Source organism: Anthonomus grandis, chromosome 13 (genome assembly GCF_022605725.1).
Source record: "Anthonomus grandis grandis chromosome 13, icAntGran1.3, whole genome shotgun sequence".
Taxonomy (NCBI): domain Eukaryota; kingdom Metazoa; phylum Arthropoda; class Insecta; order Coleoptera; family Curculionidae; genus Anthonomus; species Anthonomus grandis.
The window spans coordinates 1061721-1085574 of NC_065558.1; the positions used below are offsets into that span (position 1 = coordinate 1061721).

At 32.5% G+C, this 23854-nt stretch overlaps 2 protein-coding genes across 2 annotated transcripts in view; one reads left to right on the forward strand and one right to left on the reverse strand.

Annotated features, from left to right (window-relative positions):
* The window catches only part of LOC126744311 (protein vestigial), an 80087-nt gene that overhangs the window by 51655 nt on the left and 4578 nt on the right, over positions 1-23854 (reverse strand). The window lies entirely within an intron of this gene.
* Positions 11595-23854, forward strand: part of LOC126744301 (cell surface glycoprotein 1-like) — a 38657-nt gene continuing 26397 nt past the window's right edge. The window contains exons 1-5 of the mRNA XM_050451689.1: positions 11595-11726; positions 17353-17495; positions 17552-17694; positions 17791-17908; positions 18050-18377. The gene's annotated coding sequence lies outside the window, so the exon portion shown is untranslated. The remainder of the gene's footprint in view (positions 11727-17352; positions 17496-17551; positions 17695-17790; positions 17909-18049; positions 18378-23854) is intronic.

Genomic DNA, 23854 nt, shown 5'->3' on the forward strand with positions numbered 1-23854 from the left:
ATTGTGGATATTAGGACACCGGAATTGGAAGAAGCGGTACTTAGTTTAATTGATGAACAACCTGATACCAGTACTAGAAAAATTGGTTTGCAGTTACATGTCAATCATGTGACAGTATGGACTATTTTAAAGGATCAGTTATTATATCCATATCACGTACAACGAGTCCAGGCCCTATTACCACGAGATTTTCATAGGCGTCTTAAATTTTCTCATTGGAAGTCATTGAGCAAAACCCTCAGTTTTTAAGGCAGATTCTGTTTATCAACGAAGCTAATTTTTCATTAATTACCATAATAACCATATTTGGGCAGATGAAAATTCCCATGCCATAGTTGAAGCTCATCACCAACAACAATTTTCTTTAAATGTATGAGACCACCTTATTGGCCCACATTTTCTACCACAGAGATTGAATGGGGAAACATACACTCGTTTTTTCCAAGACATACTGCCAGGACTTCTTGAGGCGGTATACCCTTAGATATTAGCAGAGTAATGTGGTTTATGCAGGAAGAGGCTCCTGCCCATTTTTGTTTATTAGCACGTCGTTATTAAGACGAAACATACCCAAATTGTGGGATAGTTCTCAGTTTTGGCCACCTCGGTCACCAGATATGAATCCACTAGATTTTACCACATGGGGTCATTTAAAAACTTTGATGTACAGGATTCCGGTACTGGATATTGATGACTTGAGAACTCGAATCAGTTATTCATGTGCTGTAATTCAAAATTCTCCCGAAATTTTTTATTGGATTCGTCGTCAAATGCAGCGACGTATAGATTTTTGCATAAGGGCAGGGTCATTTCCAAAAATTTTTTAATTTCCTTTTTTTTCATTTGGTTTAAAACAAAAATTAGAATCATATCTAAACATTAATAATAAACATGTAATATACATTTAGGTAGATAGATTTTATTTTTTTAATCGAATACGCAACCTCGGACAAAAGAAAGTCAAGAGATCGAATTTATTTAAAAATAAATGAGAATTACAGAAACAAAAAAGAAATTAAAAAAAGTGGAGTACCATATTTTTCATGAAAAATATTTAGTTAAGACCTTACACAAACGTCACTGTTTTTTTCTTCAATCTTTACCATCCGATATCTCAGAAATTAGGCCTTTAAGGACATACGTTCCAATAAAGTTTTTTTCTTATAATTTACCCAAGAATCAGCCCCTGAATCTATTTATTTACACCCTGTACAATGCAACTGTATTTTCCATAAGGGAATGCTGTGAGTTTTGCTGATGACACCGCAATTTTGTATTCCGGAGAAATTTGGTCGCATGTTTAAAGTTAAGTTAAGGAATAAGCTCAAGTGCAAGTACTCTATCTGTATTTCAATTATTGCGGACATCTGAAAACGTCATCTCAAGAACAGAAAACATAAAACATTAGTCATTTAATTCTGACAGACACTACTGGAATAAGAATTCCAATGTCTTGACTTTTAATGCATCGATTTTAGTCATTTCTTCAAAAAAGACTAAAAAAGTCCTCAGAGTAGTTCATTAATTAATAATTTTCCGATTTTAACTACTAAAACTCAGGATATTCACTTGTCAATAAGAGACAAAGTCATTTAACTTTTACAAGCACTCCTGGAATAAAAATTCCATATCTTAACATTTAGTGCATCGATTTTAGTCATTTGTTTAAAAAAATACTAAAAAAAGGCCTCAGAGTGGTCTATTAATCAATAGTTTGACTACTAGAACCCAAGATATTTACTTGTCAATAAGAGACAAAGTCATTTAATTCTTACAGGCACTCCTGGAATAAGAATTGCAATATCTTGACATTTAGTGCCTCCATTTTAGTATTTTCTTGAAAAAAATTCTCCAGAGTATTCCATTAATTAAAAATGTCCAAATATTGAATTCTAGAGTTCAGGATATTGACTGTCAATAAAGGATAAAGTCATTTAGTTTTTACAAACACTCCTGATAATAATAGATCAGTAATTGCGTAGGGATAAGCAAATAGCAGACATTTTCACCAAAGAGAGATGTTTCATTCGACGCTTTAAACTCCTACAAAGTTTTTTAACAATTAAGCAACTGAAAAATAATATACTATGCCTTGGTTCAATCTGTAACTGTCATTTGTGTAAATTAGATGTTATTCAGAAATGGATCATAAAAAAACTGGATTGCTTCCAACTGAATTACTTTACAAAAAGACTAAAATTTTGACATAAGAGAGTTATAGTCTATTTCAAATAGGTAGAGAGTAATAACACCTTATTAACTATTAAGTTTATTAATTATTAAATATTATTTTTATTACTCTAATAATTTATACCACTTCCATGGTTTGCATTGCAAAATTAATTCTTTTTTGGGGAGTAAAGGCAGTACCACCCGAGTTTGAGGCGGTTTATCTATTGCTATCCATCGGATAAACACTGAAAATGGTTCAAGAAAGGCGTGCAGGCAAGGTACTATAAGCCGAGTATTATAACCTTATTGCAAGTTTTAAAAAAATATAAATACGAATACATAATATTATGGTTTTAATTCAAAAATTGTTTTTTTTTGTCATCTGATTTAAATATTAGGCTCAAGAGCGATTGTACGAAGGTTCCGTTATAAAAAATCAATAAAATATTTGGCACCTAAGCCCTTTAATACCGTGAAATTTTTGCGAAATCATTTAGTTTTAATATCATATTATACATCAGAGAAAAAGAAGCTTTGTCTAAGAATGCGATAAGCTAATTTACGAGTAATTTTGCTAGCATTGGGTATCTTGGGAGTGATTGTAATGGTTTGCGAGTATTATGTTGGTACTGCATACAACAAGAAAAATTGAAGTGTGAATAAAATTTTTCATCCGTAACAAAAAAAGTGACTTTAAAACAACCCAAATTAAACCCGTATGGAACTATACAGGATGCCTCCAATTAAGCCGGCACTATTATGGTATCTTTGTTAATATTTAAAATACAGGGTCGAGTAAATTAGCAAACTAGTAGGATTTTTCCTGCTGATCAACATGGTCAAAAGAAAATAAGTTTATTTACCTTAATAGCCTAAACCGAAAAATAACAAAGTTATAGCGATATTAATAATTTTGCCAAATTTAGGCAAGTTGGGTTTGAAATATAAAAATAACATCAAGTAAACCGACTTAATTGACAATAAATGAGCAAAAACGTCCCCATCTTATTCAAAACATTTCTGAGCACAATTTAGGCACGCGTTCTGTAGCTTTTAAGTTTGATCTTCTAATTATTTGCCTAATATCAAAGGTTTTTTTTAATACACTTTATTCGTTATATAACCCCAAAAATAAAAATCGAGAGGGGTTAGGTCTAGTGACCTAAGGTGGCCGAAGGATCGAGCCACATGTCGCAATCCAATTATCATTAAACAATCTATTAAGTAATATTCTCATATCATTTAGTTTAGATGGAGAGGTGCTCCATCCTGTTGAAAATAGATTTGTTACTGTCTCTCCAAGTTAACATTATTTTATTATATATAGCCAATTAATCATGTATTTTATATTGTTGAAAATTATTATTATATTACTAATTATAATTCATAGTCTCATTTTATTGTAATCACTTAAAAGTTACTTTTCATAAAAACTCCTTGGATTGTACATATGTAAAGTTAATTATTAAGGTAAATAAAAGCCATTAGATCAAACTCTTGCACAAAAGGCATATTATTCTGTTCTACCTACATGGGGAAAAACAGTCCAAAATAAAAATTCTTATCTTACTTTATTAATTATGCTATTTAAAAAAATATATTTCTCTTAGCGGAATGCATAGGAACAAAGTAAAGATTTAAAAAAAAACGAAAAAGAAAGCAATGGTATAGAAGAAACTATAATTTAAATATTTCATAAAATAAAAAGAAATTCTTGAAGCCAATATGTTATTAAGGTGTTCGTAACCTAACGTAACGATTTGATGCCACAGAACTATTTAGTTAATGAAATTTTATTTTGTGTAGGTTCATAAACCAACGAATATTTATAAATACATCAAATTCATTTACCAAAGGCCAAATACATTATTTATTAAATATATTATTCTTAACGTATACGTATAGAAAAACGATTTTTTTGAAAAATGTATACTTATGTTTGAGGGTCATGAATTAGTTCGAAAAGTAATTTTAATATATAAGTAAGTAGGAGTTTCACGTTAATTAAACAAATTAAGCCATTTAAGATTTTTCAGCTTATGTGATACATGACTAGGTTTATTATTATCATCATAAATAAAGCGAATACAAGTATCTTAATTGTTTATTGAACACTCAGACTCACAATTATCCACATTGTGGCCGTATCAGAGAATTACATAACTCGCGTTTGATGTTTTGATCGGGGTAATATCTATGAGGGTAAATCGTTTTTAAAGCACAATATGACTTCTTAAGAGTATTTGATAAATGACTCGAAAATATCAATTGTTGAATTTCTAAAATCTTTGTGCTTTCAACGACTTGAAATATTTGTTTGGGATTCTAATAAATTCATCAAGATCGGAATCAGTACAATTTTTGATATTTCACAGAATACCAAAAAGTGATTTAAAAAATTCGTAAAGACAAATTTTACGTTCAAAAATCGGTCATTGGTAAATATTCAGTAAATCCAGGCACAAGACGATTTAGTTACCTACTCTAGTTGCCTTCGAGACCAATTGTTTCGAATTCAATTATTCCTACATTAAAATTAATTGATGTGTTAAATAATTGTCGCATTTTAAGAACCCATACAAAATACGTTATAATATAAGGAATACAAGTTATAGAAATAATATTCTTATTTTTTTTTAAATGGGCATTGGACCTATACATAGACAGACCAATAATAAAATTTTCTTTTTCTATACAACGCTTAACCCAAATGAACACTATAAACTCATGACTTTCTATCTAATCTATTCTTATCCCAGATCTATACAATAAATATCCAAGGGTTTTCTCTTTTGTTAAATATAAACGTCCAGTGGAGATTCGTTTAATTCTTTAAAAAAAACCATTGGATCTCCATTGAATTATACAAAAGTCGCAAAACAGCACCATTAAACGATACTACCAATGTCCAATAGCTTTTTATTATTGTTTGATCAATGACTTTTATTTTATTGAAGCCTTGAGATTAAGAATTTCGTAGACGTCTAATGTATTCATTGGCATGAAGATTTCGGTTGACACTTTTCGACGAGAGATGGATGTCTAATGAATCTAGAAAAATAGAAGTCAAGTGGCTTTTCATTGGTTCATTTTATAATTTTTCTTGTTTTTTAAACTGTGGACTTTCCTAAGCCTATGGCATGTTATGCATCAATATATCTTTCGACCGAATTCATCAAGATGCAAAACTAGCGATTTGACGTTAATTTGAGAAATTCGCAGTCATGTTGTATACACATAATATTATATGCACATAAAATATAAATGAAAATCATAAGATTATTTTCAAAAATGCGAATTGAAATTAAATACGTTTACGAATCTACTATTAAATGTAACAATTGCTTTTAAGAACATCTGCAAGAACGTTCATGTTTCTTCCGTTTATGTTCTGGCTTTCCTCCCTTGTGTTGTCCGGCGAAATATGGTTCTGTGTCCCTTTAAGTTTATTTGAATCTCTCAAATTATTCCTTTCTAAGTAATAATTGAGAAACTCAATTCTTATCGTTCTTGTCTTTGCTTCAGTTTAATGGAAATTACAATCAACTATTTCCTCCTGTTTCTCCTCCAGTCCGTTTGAATTAACATTGTAGCTTTTAGTTTTACTTGGGTTCTTTTTCAACTACTGTACTTTCCTCTTCAACGCAACAAGTTCTTCTGTAATTTCAATGGTTACATCTTCTTTTAAACCTTTTAATGATAGATGACATTTTTTATTGATATGGCATGTGAACGTCAAAATAAGGTAATTTTAAACGGGTTTTTTACGATTTTCGAAAAGGAAAACCAATAAATTGACCACGTAAAGGTGTTTTATGTAATTTTTTTATGGAAACTTAAAAACTGTGAGATTTTGAAGCCAATTTTGCCATTCTGCATCCATATAGCATTCTTTGTCTTACTAATGTAGGTAAGTAGCTTTATTTTCGAAAAACTACACTTGACCATGCCACGCTAATACTAGGCTAGAGGATACGTATGGAGACTGTGATGTCACCTGGCTGTTATGACAACTGCATAAAATTCGTGATAAAAAAAAACATTTTCATTATCGTAATAAATATCGGAATTACTATAAGAACGGACACAACCTGCACGAGCTCTAATCGTTACCTTAATGTCGCAGAACAATATACAAAGTCATGCGAGCGAAGATTTACAGCGTTAAATTGCACTTTCTTCAATCGCATTATCGGAAATTATTGCCGTTATCATCTAGTCGTACCTGTCCTTTCTTATTTCTTCTTACCATTCTGCGCTGTCTACTTTGCTGCCATAAAATGGCCGCATTATTGACTCTATCACTATTTACTGTCTGCGTAAACGAGATTTATTGTTGCGGGTTCTTGATGTAGTTCAAAAGGTCTAAAATTGACAGTTAGTTTTGAACCCGCTTGTAATTGTCACTGATAGAGGTCGTCCATTTTTACTATATAGCAAAAAGGTGCCGACAAAAGGAGGGAACTCCGCGACAAGTTGAAAGTAAAAGCCAAATTGTGTTTGACAAAATCCGAAAGGCCGAAGGCCACAAGTTAGGAGGAAATATTTTTAATCGGGCCGTAATTTTTTACCGACGATACGGACCGTCGGGGCTCCTTTGAGCCTCCGGGTGCGCTAATGCATTCCGCCGATTCGCCTTCGAGGATTTCGGATTTCTGTTTTCTTCTTCTGATCTTCTTTTTTGGTCTTCGCCGGGCCCCTGTTTGATTTCGACCATTTGGATTTATGCGGACGATTTCTGGGAGGAAGATCACGATCGTGGGAAGAGATTTTGAAGAATTAGGGGATGAAGACGTATCTTTATTAACATAATATAGCTTTTCTGTATAAATAAATCGCCTCATTTCTTCATATATAAGTTATATCTTGACTTACTATTGTCAGCCCGATTTGTGTGAGATCCTACTTTATGTGACTCTGGACCATGTAGGAGGTGTATTCGACTTTCTATCAACGGCTGTAACACAGGAGGCACATTAGTGACACAACAAAGATAGTATATGACTACATCAAGGCACTAAAACAGGCAACCAAGGCAGGATTATAGGACAATTCAAAAGAATGTTAGTAATATCATTAACAATCACCATAAATAATGGTGATATTTTTCTTTTCGGTACAAGGTTCTTCATTCTTGCATCATAAACATCATACAATTATATTTAGCGAAACTGTGTTTCAATGCTCTTGGAAAATTAAGTTTTCCTAAGAAAAATTCTATTCTATTCTAATTTTAATAAAAAAGGTATTTTGAGGCATTTAAAACACTTAGATGTGACACTGTAAATCCAATTATTCTAATTTGAATTTGATGTTTTCAACTGCCTGGAAGAGGAATGAAATTAATATGTTTTTCAGGCAGTTGATGAAGAAATCAGAAAATTTCAAAGAAGGCCTTATTTAGGTGCCAGCAAGGTAATAAAAAAGAACTTATTTATTCCAGACAATTAAGAAATTTAGTCGACTGTAATATTTAAAAGGCCTGCCTGAAAAATACCTTATTATCACAAAAGAGAATCTCGAATTATCTCAACGAGTACAGAAATGGACTTTTTTAGGTATCTTGAAGAGGATAAATATCAAATTTATTCCAGGCATGGCACATGAACAAGTAATAAATGCCTAGAAATTTGAAGATGAGGAAATAGCAAACGTTCTGTCGGAATAGAAAAGTATTTTTCCTTAGTACTAAAAAAATCTCATAGCGTAACAAATATTCCTCTTTTGTCGGCAACTCGTTGGACCTCAAAATATAAGTCAATACGTATTTTTTCAGAAAATGTTGTTGCCATTAAATCTACTTTGGAAAGTATGTCGACAGATGCTGGATTCAATTTACAGACAAGAACAAAAGCAAATATTTTGCTTACTTCGGTTACCAATTGCACTTTTCTCGTTTGCCTTAAAATTATTTCTAAATATTCATCTCAACTCGAGTCGGTAACTAATAAATTTCAAGGTGTGTCTATAAATCTTTTATCTGCAAAACAGCATATTGATCAGCTGGTAAATTTTTTTTTAAATGACAGGAAAAATTCTGAAGACACATTTTCTCAAATTTTTAGTGAAATTGAAGAAATGGCGCAAATACTAGATTTTGATGTAAAAATGCCTAGAGTGGCAAAACGACAAACGCATCGACCAAATATTCCTTCTACTTCAGCAAAGCAGTATTTCAGACTAAGTATATTTAATCCATATTTAGATTCATTAATTACGTCCCTTAACTCGCGATTCTCTAAAGATTCTAGTATTGGTTTTTCTTTAAGTTTACTCCATCCAAAAAACATCAAAAATAATATTATTTTATCGTCGGATCAAATCATAAATGTTACTCGGCAGTTTGAATTGAAAAACTTTGTAGCTGAGTACAACACATAGTGGATCATAGCACATCCTGGAAAACCAAGGCGGTTTATGAAAACTTGGATTTTGTTGAATTGCTTGTGAGCGCTAAAAATATTTTTGACACTTCCGCCAACTACTTGTACTATCGAACCACAGTCTAACAAAATGTTGAAATCTATATACTTTGATCGAACGTTCATTCAGTATACTTAGGCATGTAAAAACATGGTTGCGGTCAACAATAACCGAAAATAGATTATCAGGTCTTTGCATGATAAGCGTACACCGGAAGATGGTAGAAAATAAAAAAAGATGAAATTATTTCTTCAGTTATTGATGTTTTTGGTGCTGAAAAAAAGAATTAAAAATTTTTTTTTTCTAAAAACCGAAGGAGTATTAAAAAATATTACTGTTATTCGCTAGATTAATTTTTTTTAATTATTTATATACGGTATAGATGTTTAATTATTATCACCGTTAGAATATATTTGTTTTTATGTTTCTAGAATAATGTTTTTATTTTGTTGCAAATGTTTAACTGATAAAATGTTGTCTAATAAGTAATAATTTTTTTTTATATACTTTTTATTCTAATACTTTTGCCCCAGACGTTTTGTTACGATTTTAACGACTTTTGAAACAAATATGAGCGTGGTACCTCAAAAAATTTTCAGCCAATTTAGGAAAGGTGCCCCCATCTATATAAACACGTAACGACGCCCATGCTCATTATTTTAAGAAAAGATCATAATTATGTAAAGAAAGGAGACTGAAAGATATAAATATATCTTCTAGGCATTTGAAGATGAAGAAACACCAAACTTTTAAAAAAATAAAAGATTCTTTAAAAGCCTGTAAAACCTGTTGTTTCTTTTAAATTTTATGAAAAAACTCGTAAACGGCTTAAAAAAGCATTTTTTCCAGGCATTTAAAAAATCCCCATACTTTAAGTATACCTGGAAAATAGACTGTATTATTATTTTAACGCAAAATCTTAAATTCTTAAAAGAAGTACACTTATCTTGATTTTTTCAAGTGCCTGGAAGAGGTTAAATAAGAATATTTATTCCAGGCAGTTGAATAAGAAAATAATTACTTAGGAAATACAGAAGAAAGGAAATCTTATAGGTTTTATCTTCTCAGTATAGTGGGAAGAATGTTACAATCACCTAGAATAAGAAAAAAATTTTTAAAAATCTTTTTATTTATAACCAGAATATTTTTTTTCAATTTTGGATTGAGAGAAATCAGGCATACTAAGTTAAGTTGCCTGGAAAAATATTTTTTTGCATCAAAATGTAAGGAAACTATCTGGAAAAGTGAGTCCTTTGGTTCCCAAAGATTGAGATAAGGTAAAATAGGCAACACAATAAACTGACTGCACAAAACACAGGATTTTTAGTATTTAAATTGTCTGGGAAAATAGCAAACATTTATTTGATCTCTATATAAATAATATTTTTAATTTGCAATCGAGTCATCAATTGGGAGAAATTACGTTACGACATTTCGCCGATGACACTGCCATAATATACAAAAGTGTGCAATAAATGTGCCTGTTACACCAATTCATTGTCTATTTTTAATGTATTAAATATTTCAACGGTCTAAGTTGGTAGAAATTTAGAAAGACAAACACGCGATTAAGATGCACAAAATGAGAGAGTTCTAGGCAAATCAGTAAAAAGCAAATACAACTTATAGTAAGCTCAACTTACTTTTAAAAAACGTATACAAAGGCGATAAGAGATTAGATGGAAAGAATTGCAAACACTGCCTCCAAATATTGAATGCATCAAAAAGTGGTAATAAATCATCTCATTCTGCAAGCAACTATATAGATTGTGTGTTTTTAGCACCAAAATTTTTGAAAATTTCAATAAAGCACTAGAGTGACAAAGTGAGTTTCTTGCACTCAGTCCAGCCTAAAATTCTTGCACGTATCCCCTAAAATTTAAACCGCGTCGTCGCGATAAATCATCGACCGTTGTTACTTACAAGATCGAACATACATTACGACCTTTTGACAGTTTAATTGTATAACGAGAAAAAGTTGGCAATTAAAAATCAGTGGTGATGAGATCCGGCCTATAATGCAAGTAGAGGACAACCTTTTTTTCTCTTCTAAATCGGGTTCCGTGGAAGAAAGACGGACAATGTAAAACTTTCAATAGTAGATATTAGTAAATCAGCAGGTCGGTACGATTAACTCGATAATTACTTGGAAGAACATGACGTGATAATTGGCTCGGCAAGGTTTAGCAGTCGCGGTCGCCATTGTGGAGCGAGAGGCTTGTTTTCAATCAGGAAATGCGAGTAAAGGTGAAAAACTGTAACGTGGTGACATGGCTGACGTATGACGGATGACATTCCTAAACGCATCTGCTGCCAAGATTTATGCCCTAACAAGAAACTTCTTTCATTTCTTTGGTTTTGTTTACCAATGATATTTGGAACAGTCTGACCCTGATCTATTCTATGCAATGGTCGAAGCTCATTGGTACGAAGACATTGCGACTCCTATTAAAAGTTAAAAACAAACAGAAATAAAATGACACTAATGACAGATAATAAATAATTTAAAGTGACAGTTTTAATTTAATAATTAAATAGATATTAATTTAAAAACATTTAAATTAACCGGTAATTACTGACGCCACTGGTCCATCGATTTGAAGATGATGATGCAAAATGTCACATGTAAAAAATGACACTGTTTCTTTGTAACAATCTAAAATTATCACGTAATTTACAGGTTATATTCTATACATTCGTGCCCAACTTAGGAAACTACTTTTGTAACCTAAAAATTCATATAAAGGATCGAGTGGAGTATCCATAGGCTGTAACATTTAGTAATTTTTCTCAAGTTACGCGACCTAAGAATTCGAATTTCCCGCGCCTAATTGAATTCAAATTTGGCGCCGAATTTGGTTACGTTTTCTTTCGTATCTGATTGGTTACACGGGTTGCCAATAGAATCACGGTTTATAAATGTCAACATTAGTTCGACTTATTGGACCTTCATTAAGGCAACCAGCATTTGTGTTTTGTGCTTTTTAGGTTAGGTTATGTTATTTTGAAAATTATAGAAGAAAAGTGCCGTTTTAATAAAAAATACTGGTTTTTGTGCCGTAAAAGATTGTAATTCATCTTCCAGGAAGTTTAAAGGTGCATAAAACTGTGGTGGAACTCGTTTGGAAAAAGTGAGTATTTTTGCCAGGATTTCATACACACAAGTCATATTAATAGTAATTTTATTAATGATTTTACAATTACAATTACATTCTCTATATACAATTATAATTTTTGGGTATTTATTTGATAACATTAACATATTACACATAATTGCCCCATTAATATGAATGATTACTACAAATTATAACCTCACTTTTAATTCTCAGGTCATAAACCTATAAGATGAGTAAAAATTCTCAAATAAACTAGTACATCTTAAGTTCCTTTAAAAATCAGACATGCTAAAGAAATTTATCTAATTTTCTTCACAATTATATTAATTACAACCACAGATATAGGAACACAAACTTGTAGGACATAAATGCCCCATCAATGACAATGAATACAAATTATAACCTCACTTTTAATTGTTCAGTCATAAATCTAAAAAAATTATTGATAATACGTTATAAATATTGGGATGCTTTAAAAACCACACATACGCAACACCGTTTCCCCATAATTACAGTTAAAGAAACTTAAATATGCCAACTCTTAATATAATTAGTAAGGTTATGTTATGACCCATGTGTTTTTAGGTTAGGTTATGATTTCAGAAGTATTAATCTAGGGTTATGTTATTTTGAAAATTGTAGAGGAAAAGTGCCAATATTAATTAAAAAATACGAGTTCTTGTGCAGTGAACGTTTGTTTTTTTTAATTTATCTTCCAGGAAGTTTAAAAAGTGCATAAAACTATGATGGCATATTTTCAGAAGAAGTGAGTATCTTTGTCAGGACTTCTTACCCAAGCCGGCTTAATAGGACCTGATATGTACTAGAATTTATTTAATTTTCCCAAGAGTTATATTAATTAAAACCACAGTCCTGATGTACAATCATAATTTGTAGGTATTAATATAGGAACACAAACGTACAAGACAAAATTACCCCATCAATAGCCTCAACCCAAATTATAACCTCACTTTTAATCCTTAGGTCCTAAAACTATCTTAAAACACATAAAATACTTTATAAAACTAGTACTAATTGAGTTCCTTTAAAAACCAGCATCCACAGCATTGTTTCCCCATAATTACAATCAAATGAAGTTAAATTTACTAACTCTCAAGACCATTAGTGAGGTTATGTTTACCACTGTAATAATTCAGTAATTATTGTATAAGGGGTCATATAGAAGTGAAATCTATGGGTCCGCCGGTCGTAGAAAAGGGCCCCATTACAACAACCAGAAAAAAACATGTGTCACAACATGGTTTTTGGTACAATAATTTAAGCAGATAAAAATCGGGAATGGTCGTCTTGGCCGATGATTTTTTCTCACGTTAGATGGTTCTGGGGACTAGATTTAATTATGTGCAGGACGGGACAAAGGGGGCCGCGATCAGGTATTTGTTTATCGGAATGCGCGGCGGCGAGGTTGAATCACACACAGTGGCGGAGACAGTGATAATGGCGAGGGACCTCTTTAGTAGTTCTCTAGTCTTTTATTGGTTTTTATATACAGGATGACAATTTCAAGAGTAGCCGTGGCTTATAATTTTTAAACCGTAAAAGATATAAAAAAATGCTTAAAACCGTTTCTATAGTAACAAGGGGGAACCAAAATGATGATTTTTTTAGGGATATACTATCATCCCCCTAACCCCCAGAGCCACCACCTTAAAAATTTTAAATTGGAAGGGTAGTCGAGTGATACCTTGTTTGAAAGGTCTATTAATTCCCTATATTTTGCCGTCTTACTCATTAAAATCAATGCTAAATAAATAAGAATAATAAGATAAATAATATTAAATAAATAAATAATAAGATAATAAAATTATCTTCTCATTGACATCTCTATTTGCTGTCATTTGAACTCCTCGTTTTTCGCTAGAGGGGGTTATTTAGTATAGAGTGTTTTTATACATAATTGAATAAATCTCAATAGAAAAACAAATTTTACAATGATCTTGAGGATATTAAAGAACTGAGAGAATATGTCTGAAAAACCGATCAAATAGTCGAGATTTGAGCTCTTCTAAAACCTATACCCTGGACGCATTTTAAAAATAAGAACTCATTTTATATAATATATATTATAAAATGAGCCGAGATATCGACCTTCAAAGTATGGAATTTTTCATTTTTCGGTATATTTACGGGTATACCCCCCCGCATCGAACTTTTTCACCAAAAATTGATTTTTTTCGAAATTAAACTAAATATACCAGCGTCTTATTTGGGTCACCTAGATTACGAAAACACCGGGTTATAGCAGGATCCGAGCAGAACTAAGGGAATGAGAGCACTTTGAAAATCTTGAAAAAGTCGTTTTCCACGTCCGTTTTTGAGGCCAAAAATGGGCATCAAAAATGCCATATCTCGGCTATCGTGAAAGCTACGACCTTGCGGATGGTCTCGTTGGATTCAGAATGACGAAACTAAGAGAAACCCGTTGGAATTTTCCCGATAGCTCCCATAGAAGCCGAGATATCGACCTTCAAAGTTCGGGTTTTTTCATTTTTCGGGTATACCCCCCCGTATCGAATTTTTTCACCAAAAATTGATTTTTTTCGAAATCAAACTAAGTATACCAGCGTCTTAATTGGGTCACCTAGATTACGAAAACACCGGGTTATAACAGGATCCGAGCAGAAATAAGGGAATGAGAGCACTTTGAAAATCCTGAAAAAGTCGTTTTCGACGTCCGTTTTTGAGGCCAAAAATGGGCATCAAAAATGCCATATCTCAGCTTCTAGAAGAGCTACGACCTTGCGGATGGTCTCGTTGAATTCAGAATGAAGAAACTAAGAGAAACCCGTTGGAATTTTCCCGATAGCTCCCATAGAAGCTGAGATATCGACCTTCAAAGTTTGGAATTTTTCATTTTTAGGGTATACCCCCCCGTATCGAATTTTTTCACCAAAAATTGATTTTTTTCGAAATCAAACTAAGTATACCAGCGTCTTACTTGGGTCACCTAGATTACGAAAACACCGGGTTATAACAGGATCCGAGCAGAACTAAGGGAATGAGAGTACTTTGAAAATCCTGAAAAAGTCGTTTTCCACGTCCGTTTTTGAGGCCAAAAATGGGCATCAAAAATGCCATATCTCGGCTATCGTAAAAGCTACGACCTTGCGGATGGTCTCGTTGGATTCAGAATGACGAAACTAAGAGAAACCCGTTGGAATTTTCCCGATAGCTCCCATAGAAGCTGAGATATCGACCTTCAAAGTTTGGAATTTTTCATTTTTAGGGTATACCCCCCCGTATCGAATTTTTTCACCAAAAATTGATTTTTTTCGAAATCAAACTAAGTATACCAGCTTCTTATTTGGGTCACCTAGATTACGAAAAGACCGGGTTATAACAGGATCCGAGCAGAACTAAGGGAATGAGAGCACTTTGAAAATCCTGAAAAAGTCGTTTTCCACGTCCGTTTTTGAGGCCAAAATTGGGCATCAAAAATGCCATATCTCGGCTATCGTACAAGCTACGACCTTGCGGATGGTCTCGTTGGATTCAGAATGGCGAAACTAAGAGAAACCTGTTGGAATTTTCCCGATAGCTCCCATAGAAGCTGAGATATCGACCTTCAAAGTTTGGGTTTTTTCATTTTTCGGGTATACCCCCCCGTATCGAATTTTTTCACCAAAAATTGATTTTTTTCAAAATCAAACTAAGTATACCAGCGTCTTATTTGGGTCACCTAGATTACGAAAACACCGGGTTATAACAGGATCCGAGCAGAACTAAGGGAATGAGAGCACTTTGAAAATCCTGAAAAAGTTGTTTTCCACGTCCGTTTTTGAGGCCAAAAATAGGCATCAAAAATGCCATATCTCGGCTATTGTAAAAGCTACGACCTTGCGGATGGTCTCGTTGGATTCAGAATGACGAAACTAAGAGAAACCTGTTGGAATTTTCCCGATAGCTCCCATAGACGCAGAGATATCGACCTTCAAAGTTTGGAATTTTTCATTTTTAGGGTATACCCCCCCGTATCGAATTTTTTCAGCAAAAATTGATTTTTTTCAAAATCAAACTAAGTATACCAGCGTCTTATTTGGGTCACCTAGATTACGAAAACACCGGGTTATAACAGGATCCGAGCAGAACTAAGGGAATGAGAGCACTTTGAAAATCCTGAAAAAGTCGTTTTCCACGTCCGTTTTTGAGGCCAAAAATGGGCATCAAAAATGCCATATCTCGGCTTTCGTAAAAGCTACGACCTTGCGGATGGTCTCGTTGGATTCAGAATGACGAAACTAAGAGAAAACCGTTGGAATTTTCCCGATAGCTCCCATAGAAGCTGAGATATCGACCTTCAAAGTTTGGAATTTTTCATTTTTAGGGTATACCCCCCCGTATCGAATTTTTTCAGCAAAAATTGATTTTTTTCGAAATCAAACTAAGTATACCAGCGTCTTATTTGGGTCACCTAGATTACGAAAACACCGGGTTATAACAGGATCCGAGCAGAACTAAGGGAATGAGAGCACTTTGAAAATCCTGAAAAAGTCGTTTTCGACGTCCGTTTTTGAGGCCAAAAATGGGCATCAAAAATGCCATATCTCGGCTTTCGTACAAGCTACGACCTTGCGGATGGTCTCGTTGGATTCAGAATGACGAAACTAAGAGAAACCCGTTGGAATTTTCCCGATAGGTCCCATAGACGCAGAGATATCGACCTTTAAAATTTGGAGTTTTTCATTTTTAGGGTATACCCCCCCGTATCGAATTTTTTCACCAAAAATTGATTTTTTTCAAAATCAAACTAAGTATACCAGCGTCTTATTTGGGTCACCTAGATTACGAAAACACCGGGTTATAACAGGATCCGAGCAGAACTAAGGGAATGAGAGCACTTTGAAAATCGTGAAAAAGTCGTTTTCCACGTCCGTTTTTGAGGCCAAAAATGGGCATCAAAAATGCCATATCTCGGCTATCGTAAAAGCTACGACCTTGCGGATGGTCTCGTTGGATTCAGAATGACGAAACTAAGAGAAAACCGTTGGAATTTTCCCGATAGCTAGTATTTGTATGTGATTGGAATAACTAAACTAGAAAAACACAATTTTAGAATGATAGCGACTATATTAAAGAACTGAGAGAAAAATATGTCCAAAAAACCGAGCACAAAGTCGAGATTTAGCAAATGTTTAGGCCCTTAAATTCTTCAATACTTTCAATTGAATTTTGAAGACGTTTCTTTCGGTACTTTCTGAAGGGATATCCTGGGATATTGAAAATGACTTCACACAATTGAAAGGGATTTCCAATATTTTAAAAAAGAGAAAACGATTTTAATTAGAGGGAAAAAAAAACAGCTTCCACTTACCTGAACGCCTGGAAAAAGAATAATTTGAGACTTTAAGTTTCCAAACTTACTCTTCTAGTTTATAAGGATAGACTAAACAAGTGTCATTCGTTAGGATAAATCAAGGTTAAAATTATAAGGTGTTCTGACTACTTAAAATCATATATCATTTAATGTATGACTTTTCTTGCAAATCCATTTTTCAGGAAATCTTCTCTATTTACGTCCATTGTGGATTAAACATGTAGGGAATTTCGCTGTTATATTCCTCAAACAACCTGTACTTTAGTACCAACTCTCAATAATACCATCAATTAATTTTCTTTACAGCAGTACCCATGAGAGAGAGAGAGAGAACATTAAAAAGACCCAAGACAAAGAAGCGAAAACAAGAGCGAGCAAGTTATACCAGGAACCAGCGCGCGGCCATATCGTCAATACGGGTCCGTTTGATACAGTTCCGCGAACCGATGGTACAAAAGAAGTATGTGTGCTGTATCCAATATTAAGTATTAAATAAATTAAGCAGGTGTAACAGTTAACCTTGCGACCATTCGTAGAGGAATGCAGCAGTCCCTCAATGTCCTGCTGAAACGAGTTATTTGATTGTATAGAGAGAGAGGGCAAGAGGGGTGCACCCAGACGATCATCATAATGGCGGGTTGTGTGAGGGTAATATTAATTAATCTGGGGCATTCTTATTAGTCGAGGAACGTTTGAACTGAACTGGAACAGATTAAATTGTTCTCTCATTTATGGTCGTTTTAGGTTACTAATTTTTTTTTTGTGCGCATCACAAAAATGCCAATTGTGGGAAACTAGTCCGGGCAGTTAAAGGCTTTTCCAGGCATCTATAACTAAATTATCGTTTTTTGCAGGCTTTCAGGTATGTGGAAATCAAATTTTTTGCAAGTTAAAATCATTTTCTCTTTTTCTTTATATTTATAAAAAAAAGAAAGTAAATTTACAGTGTGTTAATGTCAAGCCCACTCATATTTCCCTTTTCCAATAAATTCTAAAATTTTAGGGGCGTTTACAGAAATCTCCTGGATCTTCAAAATGCTGAAAGTAGTCTAGGAAACACCGCATCAATTTCAAGTGCAAAATTACTTTGGCTTGTGCCTGTTGCGTCTATTCGTCTACGCATAAGAAGAACCATTCGGAGACCCACTTATTTAAAAACTACTTTACCTACCCACCACAAGGCGGTAAAGTTCAAAAAAATTAAAACTAGAATAGTGTCATAATTGTTTTAGGGTTTTTGCCATGTAACAGCACACGGATCTCGGACGACAATAAATATAAAACCGTAAGAGTTCTTAGATGAACTGAGGAACATTAACCACCACGTTAATGTAAGAATCCCATCGCAATTTCAAGATACACCTTGATACAATTTACATCGTTATTGGAACATTCGGATTATTTTCTGAATATTCAGGAGGCGCGTCTTTGGGTAGTCACAGAAACCTCCTTTCTTAAAGTTAATTTTTATGAAATTTTCAATATCGTAGATCTAAAATATTGCTATGAAAATGTGCGGTGGGAATCACCCTATAACACTTATTAATCACTCACAAATTTTCTGTAAGAAATTTTTTAGTTATCAAGGGACTTACATACATCTCCTTCATGTTTACTTTTATTTATTTACTACAAATTCTGGTTACATACAGTACCAAAAAAGGATCCCCTATGCATATACAGAGGTTTTCTTTAATGTCTCCCAATGTCTTTATTTTTTGAACGGATCAATTCAAAATATTGAAATTTGAGGTAATGCGATTGATGAATGAATTCTATGTTTTTAAGCAAAATCGCTAGATTAAAATTTCAAGATGGCTGCTGGGCGCCATCTTCGAAAAAAAAATTAAATGGAAAGGGTGGCACATCATTTTGAAGCTCCTGACGAGTACTTTATAACCCTAGAATATAAATTCAATATCTTTACATACTACAAAGTGGTGGTACATTTAATAAATACGTGAATACATTAACATTTAACCTGATATATCGAATAAATACATTGAGAAGATGCTGGAAATGGTTGTCTTGAACTTTTTGACACAAGAACAGTCGGTTCGAAATTTCACACCGAACATTTTCGAATATACTAACATCGATATTTCTACAAATGTTCATTATTATTTGTCGTAAATCCAATACTGAAACAAGTTCAGTTTCGTACACCTTTTGCTTCAAATAGCCGTCGAGGACCCGTGGAATGGCCAGCTCGCTCGCCCGATATGACACCTTGAGACTTTTTTTTATGCGGGGCTTCATTCATCAACTGCATTACTTCAAGTTTCAGTATTGATCCATTCAAAAAATAAAGAGATGGCACATAAAGAAAAGCACTGTATAATGAAGTTATGATAGGTTTACTAAATATTCTGTACACTACATGCATAATATTATGTAGAGATATTAAAAATGAAATGAATACTAAAAAATATTGATTAGAACTTAATACAGAAAGCGTATTAAAAATATCCGATTTCAGAAAATTGTGATGATAGTTAAATATATTTTGAAATCTACTAGAAATTGGAGAATTCTGTACCATGTTGGCTCGATAAAAATCAGCTGCAAACAAGTCTCTGGTCCTTGTAATAGATCGGTGACATTTCTTCTGATTTTAAGAGTTCAAATTGTAAATCTAGATCTTATTGTGGAATAATTATGGTTATTTATTGGTATATTTGTTTTATATTCCACCACAACATTGACGTTGTACATTTGATTTGATGAACAGAAAGTTAACCGAGAACAAAGGCATTATACAAAGAGATAATTAGTCCTAGGATTGTCTCATTCTGTTTGATTCGCTTATCACTTGTGTACTCTAAAAGTTCATTTTTCATCCAGGATTACCCTGATTTCTACCACTTTTTCCAAATTACTTTTATTTATAAAGTAGGTCGATATTATTTTAATAATATTCTTGCTAAAAGAAATACAAAAACCCTTCGATGAATTTAGAAAGAGTTGATTTTTCAGGCAGTAATATTGGATTTTAATGCAGTCACTCGATTTATGAGTATATTTTCAAATTATTTGCAAAAAGCAGAATTTTATTATAGCATTCATAAAAATTATAAAGAATAATGGACACAGATGACTGCCTCGTGGCACACCTGATGTTATGTCAAACCATTCAGATTTATGAGCATTAATAATTGTTACTCTACCTTTTGCTACATGTATTATAGCAACAAGATAATCTGATCATAGCAGCATCTACATCGATTTCTTCAAGTGTTTGAATTAATATTCAAAGGGTTAAGTTCATTCATCAAGGAATTTTACCATTAAAACACTTTATCGTCCTGGAATGCCTTGCCATAAAATAAAATTATATTAAATATATGGTATCAAAAACTGGACAACTTTTAATATATTTTTTTTAAGATCAATATAAGGGCAGATTGGGGTTCGGTTAAAGTTCTTTGAGATAAATCTATTTTTATTTAACCCCCATTTTCATTATCCATCGATTTTTTAACGTTAATTTGAATCAGCTTTATATGAGGGATATATTATTGTTTCTTGTATCTCTAAGGGTCTTTGATTTAGACCCTATTTTCAGCAAAAGTGAGGTGAAAATTCCCTGAAATGGAGCAATTTTGATTGGGTTCAGTTTTAGGCTCATTTCTTTCCATTTCATATCTATAATGGTAATATAAACTCTCTTTTAGGCATCTATATGTAGGTTTCACTCTAAACTAGTGAATTTTTTTAAAAATCATTTTTATATATGACCCTTTCTTGTAGGCCAGGACCTAGAGCAATTAATGTAGTCGAACAAAAAATGGGTTTAAACTTTTCAAAATTTACCTATATTTTAGAGCATAAATTACATACTGCTTGTAATTTATTTATATCATTATAAGGGAGCCTTAGTGGATGGTTTTGACAACAAAAGGTTCCAAATAAGTCGAAAATTCTTTAAGATAGAGCCGTTTTGGTTGGGTTTAGTTTTACGCTCATTTTCATCCATTTCAATCAGTTTTTGAATCATTAAAGAGTTTTACCATTAACATACCTTATCGTCCAGGAATACCTTGCCATTAAATTAAATTATATAAAAGATTTATTTGGTATCAAAAGATGTGTAAGTATTCTACAACTCTTAATAATTATTACCCAAATTCAAAATAAGCTTTATTATCAAAAGATAATTACATCTTGTGGACAAAGCATAATAATAAATACAAACTTATAATATATCAGATCAAAAAATGCTTTATTGTTTCTAACAAAATTGTTTTAAGCAAAGCTAAAAAAATATAGATAAATTAGAACTGTCCTGTCCTAATAACCATAATTAAAAATACAAATAATGGTGCTGAAACAGTCATAATTAAAAAAATATATAAATATACAAAACAATATAAAAAACTCTTGGGAGTTCACAAGGTCTTTACAGCACTCTTATAAAAATAAAACTATGAAACTAGTTGCGTCGTATTTATGATCTTGAAATAAAAGATCCAAATAAAATTTTACAAGTTCAAAGAATGATTGTCCATAACGAGCTTACCACCACCAAAAGTCAAATACTTTAATAACGTGAAAAGTTCTGAGGATGCTCTAAATTAAAGCGAAACCCATGTATTAATTATTATTAATATTTGTTATTGATTTATACAGGGATCATATTTCACTTGATATTGAATAAGTCTGAATAGCCGCTAGTGGCAAGGAATCATTATTTACTCAATTAGTATTTTAATTGTAATTGCCCTGACACACCTTGGTAATTAAACCAATTATTAACAAAAAAAAATATATATAAATCATAACACGACGTAGACAATGAAATCTTTATCAAAGACTCATTAAAATTCCAAAACGCTTATGTGGTACCGCTAATGTAACCTACGGTAGGAAAAAAATCTGTTGTAAATAATAAACGTGGCAATAAATAATTTTTAAATATTCATGTGCACGCTGATATTTGTTTATATATGGATGATAAATGGCATTTTTTAAATATTTTATTATTAAGGGTTCTCTAATATAGGGTTGCCTATAATGATTATATCCTTTGCATTTATGGAACTCCTGAATTAATTATTTTTTTAATAGATAGATAACTTCTTTAATTTTAAACAGATTTAAACATATTCAGAAAATGACTAATAATAAATTGATCACATGAGTCTTACTTAGTGTTTAACTCTTTAATGCTGTATAGGGTTCTAACTCATACAAAAATTTGAACAAGTTGTTTTTCAAATTGGTAATTTCCCTTTCACCTAAGTTGGACATGAGTAAAGGCATTTTTTTCGGTCTATGCATAGACCTATTGTACAAGACATTCAGTACTATGATGGTGATGTCTTACCAGAAATTTGAACACTTTTAGAGGATAGTTTTGCATTTTCTTTCATTAATTTAATGTAAGTGGCTTTTCCTGTTGTATCCAATTGGTTTGTTGTATAATTTCAGTTTCAATGCCCTCTGCTGTATACCTTCTAATACGAGGTTTTTTTTCTGATATATTGGCATCAATTTTAGGTCCTGATTTTATTTCAATAGCCTGTTTATTTCTTCCTTTGTATTAGATTTTATAATTCCTATTGCTATTTATATTTTAAACATCGATTTGTAGATTATTCGAGGCTAAATTATGTGCAATATCTTTGCCATAGGACATCTCTTTTTGCTTTATTTCTCTTATTGCAATTTCAGAATAAGCAGTTTTAGTTCAGTTCAGAGATCTATTAGAATCTTTGATGTGCCGCGAATAGTCCATGTGCCGGTGTTGCTTGAATTGTCACATGACATGCAATAATTTTATTTGCTGTTATAGTAGTGTTGAAACCTTCTGCTGCAATGGGGTACATTTTCCCTCTGAGGAGATAATACTGCCCATATGTTTATTCATTATGAATTTAAACAGTAGCAAATTTAAATACCTATTTTTTCATGCTATACATAGATCATAACTTCTCAGACACTTCTTGACAAACCAAAAGTGCCTAGTAAGTTTGCCGTGTCTATGTCTACTTTGCTTCTAGTGTTAGTTATGCGCAATAATTAAAAAAATAAATGAAACATTAAAGGATTCAGCAATTGGTGATCAAGCGCGTCATTGTGCCTATAAAGTATTGAATATCTTAAAGACTATACATACAAAATAAATATTAAAGTGTTTATAGACTCAGACAGAACTCTTATCTCAAAAGTTTCGGTGTTGGAAATGAAATAATTGAGGTTTATTGAGTAATGATGACATGCCTGGATAAAAAATAAAGTCAAGTTATTTAATAAGGGTTATAGTGTATGTTTTAGGTGGTAAAATGTTTAAGAAAATTGAGTTTTTAGTGTTGGAAAATGGATTTTTAAATGCCTGTTGATATCTTCTCCTCCATCTGAAAAAAAAGAAATTCCCCAATTTAACATTAAACCCAATAACCTCATAATATGCCTCATTAAATGGATGACTTCATCTAAAAGGCATTTAGACGTGCTATTTAGGGTTATAGTGAACGACGAAAATATGGAACAAATTCAATAAAAAACAAATAAGGACGTGTTCGAAAAAACGCTGGCACACGTCGATTAATATTTTTGATTGCGCATTTTTTTCAACAAAAATTTTGTATACAGGGTGTCTCATGTAGCCGTGGTCCTGAAGGTGAACATCCTGTATACTCTTCTATTCTTACTTTTTAATTCCTTTTTTTCCATGTTCAAAAATATAGAACAAATGCACTTAAAAATGTTTAAGTATCTAATCAAAAACAAGCACTTAAGGTACTTAAGGTATAATATAACTTGTGTCAGTGCGTATTTAAAGTAAATATTATGGTTCTTTTAAACG